The 10,399-nt window shown below is 29.6% G+C and overlaps 1 long non-coding RNA gene across 1 annotated transcript; it reads right to left on the reverse strand.

The window, feature by feature from the left end:
* Window positions 1–1,421: 1,421 nt before the first annotated feature.
* On the reverse strand, window positions 1,422–10,123 carry LOC139844482 (uncharacterized). The gene is made up of 5 exons (XR_011757978.1): window positions 10,046–10,123; window positions 9,488–9,584; window positions 2,375–2,478; window positions 2,018–2,096; window positions 1,422–1,630 (listed from the first exon to the last, which is right to left on the reverse strand). It is a non-coding gene; the product is annotated as an uncharacterized lncRNA (long non-coding RNA).
* Between the last annotated feature and the right edge of the window lie 276 nt (window positions 10,124–10,399).

Below are 10,399 nucleotides of genomic sequence, written 5' to 3' on the forward strand. Positions count from 1 at the left end.
CTTAAGTCCCGATTTTTGCTTAATCTAATCATATAACCACTTCAAAAACATTATATAATACATATATAAACAATATCTAATATCAACCATGCAACAAAAACATTTATAGATCAAGAATCAAGCCTTAGTTCATCACTTTTATAAATGTCATAATAATCCATTTTGATTCAACCAAAATCGGTGATTCTTATCTTGTTTTGATTTTAAAAAACGTAAGGATTGATTCACGAAATTGTTAGCACTAATTTTCAAGTCTTGATTTTGATATTTAAACTTGCAAGAGTTAGGTTAGGGTTTTTATTTTGCTACAAATGGAAATGAAAGAACGTACTGAGTATATATGTCAAATGAGGTGTCTTCAATGTAAAAAAAACCTCACAAGTCACACCCCATATCACACAGGTATTTAATAGTTATCTGTAACACAACGTACCATATTAAGCGGTCCTAACGAGGTCCGATTCAAACAAGAAAATATGTTATGCGACACTTCTCACAAAACACATTCAACTAAACATTTAAATAATTATAAACATATAATTATTTAAATCACATAGGGCAAAATGATCAATTAAGGCTAGGCTCGGTTCGAGGTCATTATACATGTGACGTTTTCTTAATTTACCCGCCTATCGCGGACACGGGTACCCGCGAATCACGGATTTTTTTTGGATCCATCGACATCCCTAATTTCTCATATTATAACGTACTTTTTATACTTAAATTCAAGTGGTCAATTTATTCATAAAAATTGTAGTTTTATATTGAACAAACTAGTTTAAGGACCCGTGAATTCACGGGTTTATTAAAAGAAATACTTACAAAATAAGACTAACAAAATAATGGTTATAAAAACCTATACTTCATTATCTTTAAAACGTTATAAATTAATCATGCAAACATTCATCACAATTATAAATAAATCGTGCAAACATCCACCTTTATCACCTTCTATTAGATGCTTAGTATGTATTTCTATTAGGTGCTTTATATGATTCAAGAAGAAGGCCGAAAAGATCACGGGGATACTTTGGTTACGTGACTACATCGCTTGTATCCAAGTAAGAAACATGACTCCAACAGTAAACTAAATAAGAAAAAACGCCATGCATTTATAACTTGCCTTTATGCAGATCCTTTTGGAATTGTGTGCTATAAAAACAAATAACAGTAAGTATTCACAAATGCAGACTCAAAACATAGAAAGTGATTAAAAACGATATCAAGTTGTATTAAGAACACATGGAGGTACCAAATTCCAAATAATCAACCTATGCATTAAAACTATAACTTAGAGATAGTGATGGCCAAACTACATATTAACGCAAAAAAAATTATAATAATAATAATACTGTATAAGTATTTTGAATCAAAACCTGTATAGCTCCAACGTAATTGAATATCAACTAAAATAAGAGAAATATTCATATAGAGAGAATAGACCATTATAACTTGTTAATATCTTTATGCCAACACAAAGAAATTACTCGGTACAATTGAAAAAAAAAAAACGCACGTCTTACCAAATATGAGGGGATTGCAGTTTTACTAATCATATCGGACATAATGACGTACCTTACTCCAAACTACCTTCACTTTCATTTCGACCTTTAAAATTCCTCAAACAAATCTGCTAGGGAAACTCATTAAATGAGAAAAATGAATAAAAAGTGACAAAGTAACTAAAGGCTACAAAAGATGATTACAATACAAATGTAGATTAAGAACATGTGAAGAAAAAAATGAAAATCTTATATTCCTGTATCAGGGTCAGTAACAATGCTCTGCACAAATACCCCGAGTTCATTTCCGTAAATATAAAGCATACTCATGATAAAAATAACCAAAGACTATAATAAAAAAGAACCAATATAAAAGAATAAAAACTTTGGCAAAGACCCACCCATTTTGCCACGTTGACACATGATTAAAGAAAATTTTCATGGATATAATGAAGCTAACTAAAACAGTGCGTGTAAAGATCAATGTAACGCATCGTAATAAGAAAGAAACATACACATGAATCTGATGCCATTATTAAGCCACATAAGGGTTCAAAGCGCACGGAGAAATTAGTTTTGGAACTATTCTTTAACCTGCACCAGAAGAATGTTTAGCTTAATACATTATGTATAAACATATATTTATCTACTATCAAGCAATACTTCACACAACAAAATGAAAACAAAGCATGAGAATTTTATGAGCCCATGTTAGCTTAACATGAGATTTTAGTTATAAATAATGTAGCACCTTCTTCCAAGGGGTTGCAAAATCCAGTCTTTTTTTATTTTGGACCATTTATTTTTCACTCAGACTTCCTCATTAGTACAAAGTACCCCACATATAACAGAATTAACTCCATAATACTAACCTTATTAAGCAAGATTCCTTTGAATTGAAGGATCTGTAGCATGCGCACATAGAGTAAGTTGTTATCAAGAGCTTCTGGTGCTATACATATTCTGGTATCAACAACTTTAGTATATATATTAGTTTATAATAATGAAAGAAATAGTAAATGGCGTATCAATAGCAGCTAACACATAAAGAAAAAGACAGTGTATTTACAAAAGTTAAAGGCAAATCATTCATCAACCTTGAGTCAACATTTACGACGACAACGGTTGCAAAAAGGCTACGAATTTTAAAATCTGACATGATGAACTGGTACTATGTGAAAAGGAATCCTAATGTGAAAAGGAACCCTGATTTGTATTTGTAGAGAAACGTGATACAGAGTAATTATTAGCGAAAGAATTCAAACTCAAATTCATTAGATTCAAATGAAGTAATTGAAAAAAGTCAAACCTTCAGATATGTTATATTTGTTATAAAAGTAATAATTGGATGATAATTTTATTATTATTATAGATATTGCATAGTATATTTTTTGAGTATAAATAGGTGTGTTGAGTTAGAGTTTATGGTATGTATTTTTTTGGTTAACAAAAACACTCTCTCTCTCTCTAGATTCCAAATGCTACCAAACTCTCATTGTACATTTTTCTATAAATAAAAAACCAATTACTCATACCTTTTGTTCAACCTTTGTTTTCTCAGTTTTACAGTATCTCTATCTCTATATACCTTCTACAGTCAAGAACCACTAAAGGTAGTTATAAGCCTACTGAATTATAACACGTTATCAGCACGAAAAGCTTAGTGTAATTAAAAGATATCTCAAACGATCACGAATCACTAATCAAGGTATGAAATTATTAATAATTTTCAGACTCGAATATATCAAATTTTGGACTACTAACATTTATATTTATGTTATTTAAGTTATATATGGTCGGTTATACCACCTGAATTATATTTCTGTAATCTAACTTTTACTAACTTCATTAACATTTATATTTATGTTATTTAAGTTATATATGGTCGGTTATACCACCTGAATTATATTTCTGTAATCTAACTTTTACTAACTTCACTAACATTTATATTTATGTTATTTAAGTTATATATGGTCGGTTATACCACCTGAATTATATTTTCTGTAATCTAACTCTTATTAACTTCACTAACATTTATATTTATGTTAATAAGACCTCATGATTGTACGCAACACGTCATTTGACAACACGGTACTTTATGTACGCAACACGTCATTTGACAACACGGTACCATGGGTCGAGATTAATTCCGATCAATACGAATACGACGGGGTCTTTATATGTTATCTAACATTTATGATTACTTATGCAATTAATCATTATTTATTTCATGCATACTAATGTTTATTCTTAAATTTATAATTTTAAAAGTTAAAATAAAAAAAATAGTTTGTATTTTTATTAAAAGTAAATCTTAAAAGTTAAAATAAGAAAAAGTAGTTTGTACTTTTATTAAAAGTAAATCTTAAAAGTTAAAATACAAAAAGTAGTTTGTATTTTTATTAAAAGTAAATCTTAAAAGTAAAAATAAAAAAAAGTAGTTTGTATTTTTATTAAAAGTATATATCTTAAAAGTTAAAGTAAGAAAAAAAAGGGGATGGTAAAATGGAATAGTTTTTTGTCAAAAATGAAGTATTGAAAATGAAGTGGTCTCCTTCTATAACTAAAAAAAAAATATATACTTTTATCAAATGAATTTTTTTGTGGTCGACAATTTCAAACACGAGTCCGTGTTTAGTTTATCAAGAATATCTCTTGCTTTGGTGAAAGGTCACGATCACGATATCAGGTGTTGTGAAAGAATTAAAAAATTGGTCAAGTGGCCTTTTAAAAACTAGAAAAAAAATTTAAACAAAAAGTTTTTTTTTTATATATTTATAATTTACGGGTAACGTAAAAAAAAAAAGGAAATTTTTTTTTAAAAAAAAAAAAACAAAACAAAGAAAGTGTTTAAATGAGTTTTACAGAAAGGGGGAAAGCAAAGTAAAAAAAAACTTTTTTCCAAACAAAGGTAAATGAAAGTAGGACTTAATACAAGAAAAAAGTAAACATCTCCTAGACGTGATAAAATCTATCAATGATAAGTATTAGACTTGATGAGCTAAATGTGACAAAAATGTTTCAACATGTCTTATGTTAATTTTCTAAAATAAGTTATTATTATTCCGAATTTAACACATATACATATGTTAATTAAAAACAACCTTTTTGTTCTTATGTAGTGTTGGGTTGCAATTTTGGTTGTATGCCATAATTCCATCCAGTAGAGTGACAATAGAAAACTTTTGATGATAATCAATAAAAAACTTTTTTCCAAACTTGTCAAATGTTTTGTTAAAAACGTGACCGTTGAAAAAAGGAGGTTGAATAATAAAACTTAAAAAACAAATTATTTTTTTAAGAGTGTGCATCAAAATGGCCCGTTTAATAATGGGGAGTAAAAATATAGTCAAATTGTTTCAACGAACAAGGGTTCAATTGGATGTCTCTTAAAAAAAAATCCGCGGGTACGGGTGATGGATCCAATGGATCCGCATCCACGACCCGCGGGTGCTATCCCTAATTGTGACAAGTACAAATCAACTAAAAGTCTAAAAAATAAATGCTCTTATAGGGACCAAATGTTCACAATAATTGCCTAAGCTAGATATGAAACAAATAGTTCATAAAAAAAAAAGGTCGTTGTGCGTTTTCGGGATGATAGCCGAAATACACTTACAAAAGTAGGTCAGCCGTCAATTCTTTATGGCCATATCAACGTAGATCAATAAAATTATTTATGGTTTTGATAAAAGATTAATTAAAAATTAATTGTTTTTTGGTCTTGGATTCTCGTTAACAAAAGCAAAGGTTGTTTTTGGTTGCCACAACAAACAAGACAGAGGTTGTTGACTTTTGTTGTTAAACATGGCACAAGTGAACAATAACAATAGATTATTGTTTTTGAAAAGAATAAAGATGCGTTAATTTTATTGTATAAAATAAAATTAAAGAAAATGGTTTTCATTGATGACTATGAACAAACGCAAACAAAGTGTTTGTGGTATTTGGTGATTAAAAAAAAAAAGTTCATCTAAAGCTTCTACTGAAAATAATATGCATCTAAAGCTTCTACTGAAAATTAATGTGCAAGGTACAACGTATAACTATATGGTCAAATTCATTTGAGCCTTCGGAGTCACAAGTATATGATGTATATATATATTACTCAATTAACAAAATAGTAAATCTAAATTAATTCATATGAATAGTAAAACGAAATTAATTAATTTACTATTCACATAAAAAAGCGCATATGATAAAAAGCGCATCGCATATGATAAGCGCATATGATAAAAAGCGAATATGATGAAAAGCACAACGCATATGATGAAAATCGCATATGATTAAAAGCGCATATGGTGAAAAACACAGCGCATATGATTAAAAGCGTATATGGTGAAAAGGATATATGATAAAAAAAAAAACACATATGGTGATTAATGGAAAGCACATATGGTGATTAATGAAAAGTATATTGTGAAAAAGAATCAGAAATGTTTCTTGAAAGAATTCAAGGTAAGATATATGAACCAATTCATCCATCATATGAACCATTTTGATATTTCATGGTTCTAATAGACGCATCTAGCGGATGGTCTCATATTTGTATGTTATCAAGCCGTAATATGGCATTTGCAAAGTTTCTTGCACAAATTATTAAATTGAGAACACATTATTCTGATTACACCATTAAAAGGATGAGACTTGATAATGCTGGTGAGTTAACATCTCAAGCATTTAATGATCATTATATATCTATAGGGATTGTTGTTGAACATCCAGTTGCTCATGTGCATACACAAAATTGGTTTAGCTGAATCAATAGATAAACGCTTACAGCTAATAACTAGACAATTGATAATGAGTACAAATCTCTCAATATTTATATGTGGACATGTAAATTTACATGTTGCGACATTAATTCGCATTATACCATGTGGAAGTCGTAAATATTTTCACTTAATACTTGATTTTGGCCAAGAGCCAAATATTTTCTACCTTAAAACATTGGTTGTGCAGTGTATGTTCCAATTGTATCACCACAACACAATAAAATGGTTCTTCAAAGAAAGATGATAATATATTTTGGATATAAAACATCTTCAATCATAAGATATATTGAACCCATGATGGATGATGTTTTTACAGCACGTTTTGCTGATTGTCATTTTAATAAAACATTGTTCCCTAGATTAGGGGGAGAAATAAAAATAAAAAATAAAATGATGATTCATGATGTGAACATCAATTAAGGTATATTGAACTCGCACAAAAGAATGTGAAACGAAAGTTCAAAAATAATGCATATGCAAGAACTTGCAAATTAATTACTTTATGCATTTACAGATATAAAAAGGTGACTAAATCATATATACCAGCGATAAATGCTCCAGCTCGAACTGAAATTCCAAAAGCTGGCAATAATGTCACTGTTGAGTCTTTGCCACGCATCAAACGTGGAAGATCAATTGGTTCTGAAGATAAAAATCCTCGAAAAAGAAAATCAGCTGATAATGAGGTAAGAGAAAGTGTTCAAGAAGAACCACAAATCAATATTCCTTCTGCAGAGGATATTGATAAATGTAAATACTAAAATTGCGATAAATTATGCAATATTATGGAACCGAAATGAAACTAAAATCTCTATGAGATATTTTCATATAATGTTACAATGACATCATGAATAAAGATGATGATCTGGAACTAAAATCTGTCATTGAATATACAAAATGGACATGATTGAGCTCAATGGAAAGGAGCAATAAGAGCTGAATTAGAATCGCTCGATAAAAGAAAAGTTTTCGGATCAATCGTTATCACTTTTAAAGATGTGAAACGTATGGGATACAAATGAATTTTTATCCGAAAAGAAATGTGCAAATGAAGTTACAAGGCAAAACTAGACTTGTAACTCAATATTTCCCACAAAGACCAGAAATGAATTAGGAGGAAAAATTATCCTCCTGTAATGGATACAATTACTTATTAGATACTTAATCAACCTGGTAGTTATTTAAATGCATCTCATGAATGTTGTTACTACTTATCTGTATGGATCACTTAATAGTGATATATATGAATATACCTAAAGGGTTAAGGTATCATAAGCATCTAATGTAAAACCCAAGGGAATATATTCCATTAAATCACAAAGATTTCTAAGTGGGTTTATACAAACGGGACGTATGTGGTATAACCGATTAAATGACTACTTGATAAAAAAAAAGGGTATAAATATAAACTTATTTTGCACGTATGTTTTATAAAAACAATGTTCGGATATGAGATCGTAGTTGTTTATGTCAATGTTCTTAACATCATATGAACAAATAAAGAGATCTATGAAATCATTCAACTTCTAAAGAATTATTTTGAAATGAAAGATCTTGAAAAAACCAAGTATTACCTTGGATTGCAAATTGAGCATATGCCTAATGGTTTACTTGTACATCAAACAACTTATACCGAAAAGATTTTAAAACATTTTTTTTAAAGACAAACTCATTGTTGTTAGATCACTCAATATTGACACTGATCTATTTCATCCCTGCGAAGATCATGAAAATTTTAACAGATCGGAAGTTCTATATTTTAGTGCAATTGAGGTTCTTATGTATCTTATAGATTATACAAGATCTGACATTTCTTTTGCAGTTAATTTGTTGACAAGGTTCAGCTCAGCCCCTACCAAAAGACATTGGAATGGGATCAAACAAATAGTTTGATACCTTCGGGGAACTACTGATTTATAATTATTTTATTCTAACGAATCAAAACAAGATTTGGTTGGTTATGCAGATGCAGGTTATTTATCTGATCCACATAAAGCTAAATCTCAAAATGGATATGTATTCCTAAATGGAGGTACCGCAATATCATGGCGTTCTCAAAAACAAATACTTGTTGCAACATCATCAAATCATGCCGAAGTAATTGCATTACATGAAGCCAGTCGGGAATGTTTTTGGTTGAGATCAATGACACAACTCATTACTGATTTTTGTGGACTAGAACGCAATAAAAGTTCAACAACTATCTATGAAGATAATGTAGCTTGCATAACACAGATGAAAGAAGGGTATATCAAAAGTGACCGAACAAAACACATACCCCCTAGATTTTTCTCATACACTCAAAATCTCATTAAGGACAACCAGATTGAAATGAGATATGTTCAGTCCAGCAAAAACTTTGCTGACCTTTTCACCAAAGCACTTCCAACTGCTATTTTCAGAACACACGTTCATAATATTGGCATGAGGCATGTTCAGAAGATGTAATAACTCAGGCGTTGCCTACTTGAGGGGGAGTCAACTCTATGCTGCACTCTTTTTCCCTTAGCTAAAGTTTTATCCCAAAGGGTTTTCTTTAGCAAGGTTTTTAACGAGGCAGTACTAGTTATTCACTAATAAAATTATCATCCAAGGGGGAGTGTTATAAAAGTAATAATTGGATGATAATTTTATTATTATTATAGATATTGCATAGTATATTTTTTTAGTATAAATAGGTGTGTTGAGTTAGAGTTTATGGTATGTATTTTTTTGGTTAACAAAAACACTCTCTCTCTCTCTCTAGATTCCAAATGCTACCAAACTCTCATTGTACATTTTTCTATAAATAAAAAACCAATTACTCATACCTTTTGTTCAACCTTTGTTTTCTCAGTTTTACAGTATCTCTATCTCTATATACCTTCTACAGTCAAGAACCACTAAAGGTAGTTATAAGCCTACTGAATTATAACAATATTTTTATTAATTGGAAGTATAGTTGAAAAAAGTCAAACCTTGAGACCAAGAAACAATGACAAAAATTGCAACCAAAACACCAAAAAAAAAGTCTGAGTATCCAAAGGGGGTTTGAACCCACTATTTGTGTGTAGTAAAATGGGATCAAAAGGTAAAAAAAAGAAAAGGAAAACATACTTTACAAATAACATCCAACCAATAAAGATAAAGTATAAATATTGTTATCAATGAACATATATATATACTTGAAACTATTTCGAATTTTCAATAATTATGAACATAGGTAATTACCTGATATGAATCCAAGTACATTAGCGATTATGGATTGTTGCTAAAACTTGCAGCGGATACGATTGATTGAAATGTTGAATAGAAGATGAAGATCATTCTGCATTCGAATTAAAACCTTATTAAAAATCATTCATTCAAGCAATTAATTAAGCACTTGGAGTACAAATATTCCACATGTAAATCAATACATATGTATCACTCAAACAAACCTTATTAAAAAGAGGATACTGATCTTCATAACAAATAATTAGTGTTATAAATTATTATTACATATAACTGAATTAATATTAAATATATACAATTACAAATTAATATAATATCCAAAATCGAAATTGAAAACCCAATATGAAAAGTTGTTCGACCGATTTGAAATCATATTCAAAACTGGAATATCAAGTCTGCGATTGTGTTTGGTATATGATCGAGATCCACTTTCACAAACCTCCGATTTTTCAGCCATCAAAACGATGGGTTTTTTTCAGCCATCAAAACTTTTTATATGTAAAACGTTGAGTTGATTTAAGCCTAATTGCAAGAAGAGAAAGAGATGATATTTACCTGAGGAATTGAATCCATAGCAGAGATGATGAAGAGGAGAGGCGTGCGGTGTTTGTGCGTAGTGTTTTTTGAACAGTTTTTACTCCGTATTTTTATATATGTGAATAAAATAATTATTAATTATAAATTAAATAGGATTTATAACATCATCTAGAGTGTCTAGAATTTTTTTTTTTCTTTTAATTTTTTTTATCAAAGGAAATTGTTTTTTTTATAATGTCATCATTTTAGCATTATAATATAATCTATAGATTAACTTTGTAATTAATGTTTAACTGGTTATCATTTTCCCTCATCGAACAGTACGCTACCTAAATCCCTAGCCATACCAAGCTAATTAACCAACTCTTGAAA

The sequence above is a fragment of the Rutidosis leptorrhynchoides genome, chromosome 4 (genome assembly GCF_046630445.1).
Source record: "Rutidosis leptorrhynchoides isolate AG116_Rl617_1_P2 chromosome 4, CSIRO_AGI_Rlap_v1, whole genome shotgun sequence".
In the NCBI taxonomy this organism is placed as follows: Eukaryota; Viridiplantae; Streptophyta; class Magnoliopsida; order Asterales; family Asteraceae; genus Rutidosis; species Rutidosis leptorrhynchoides.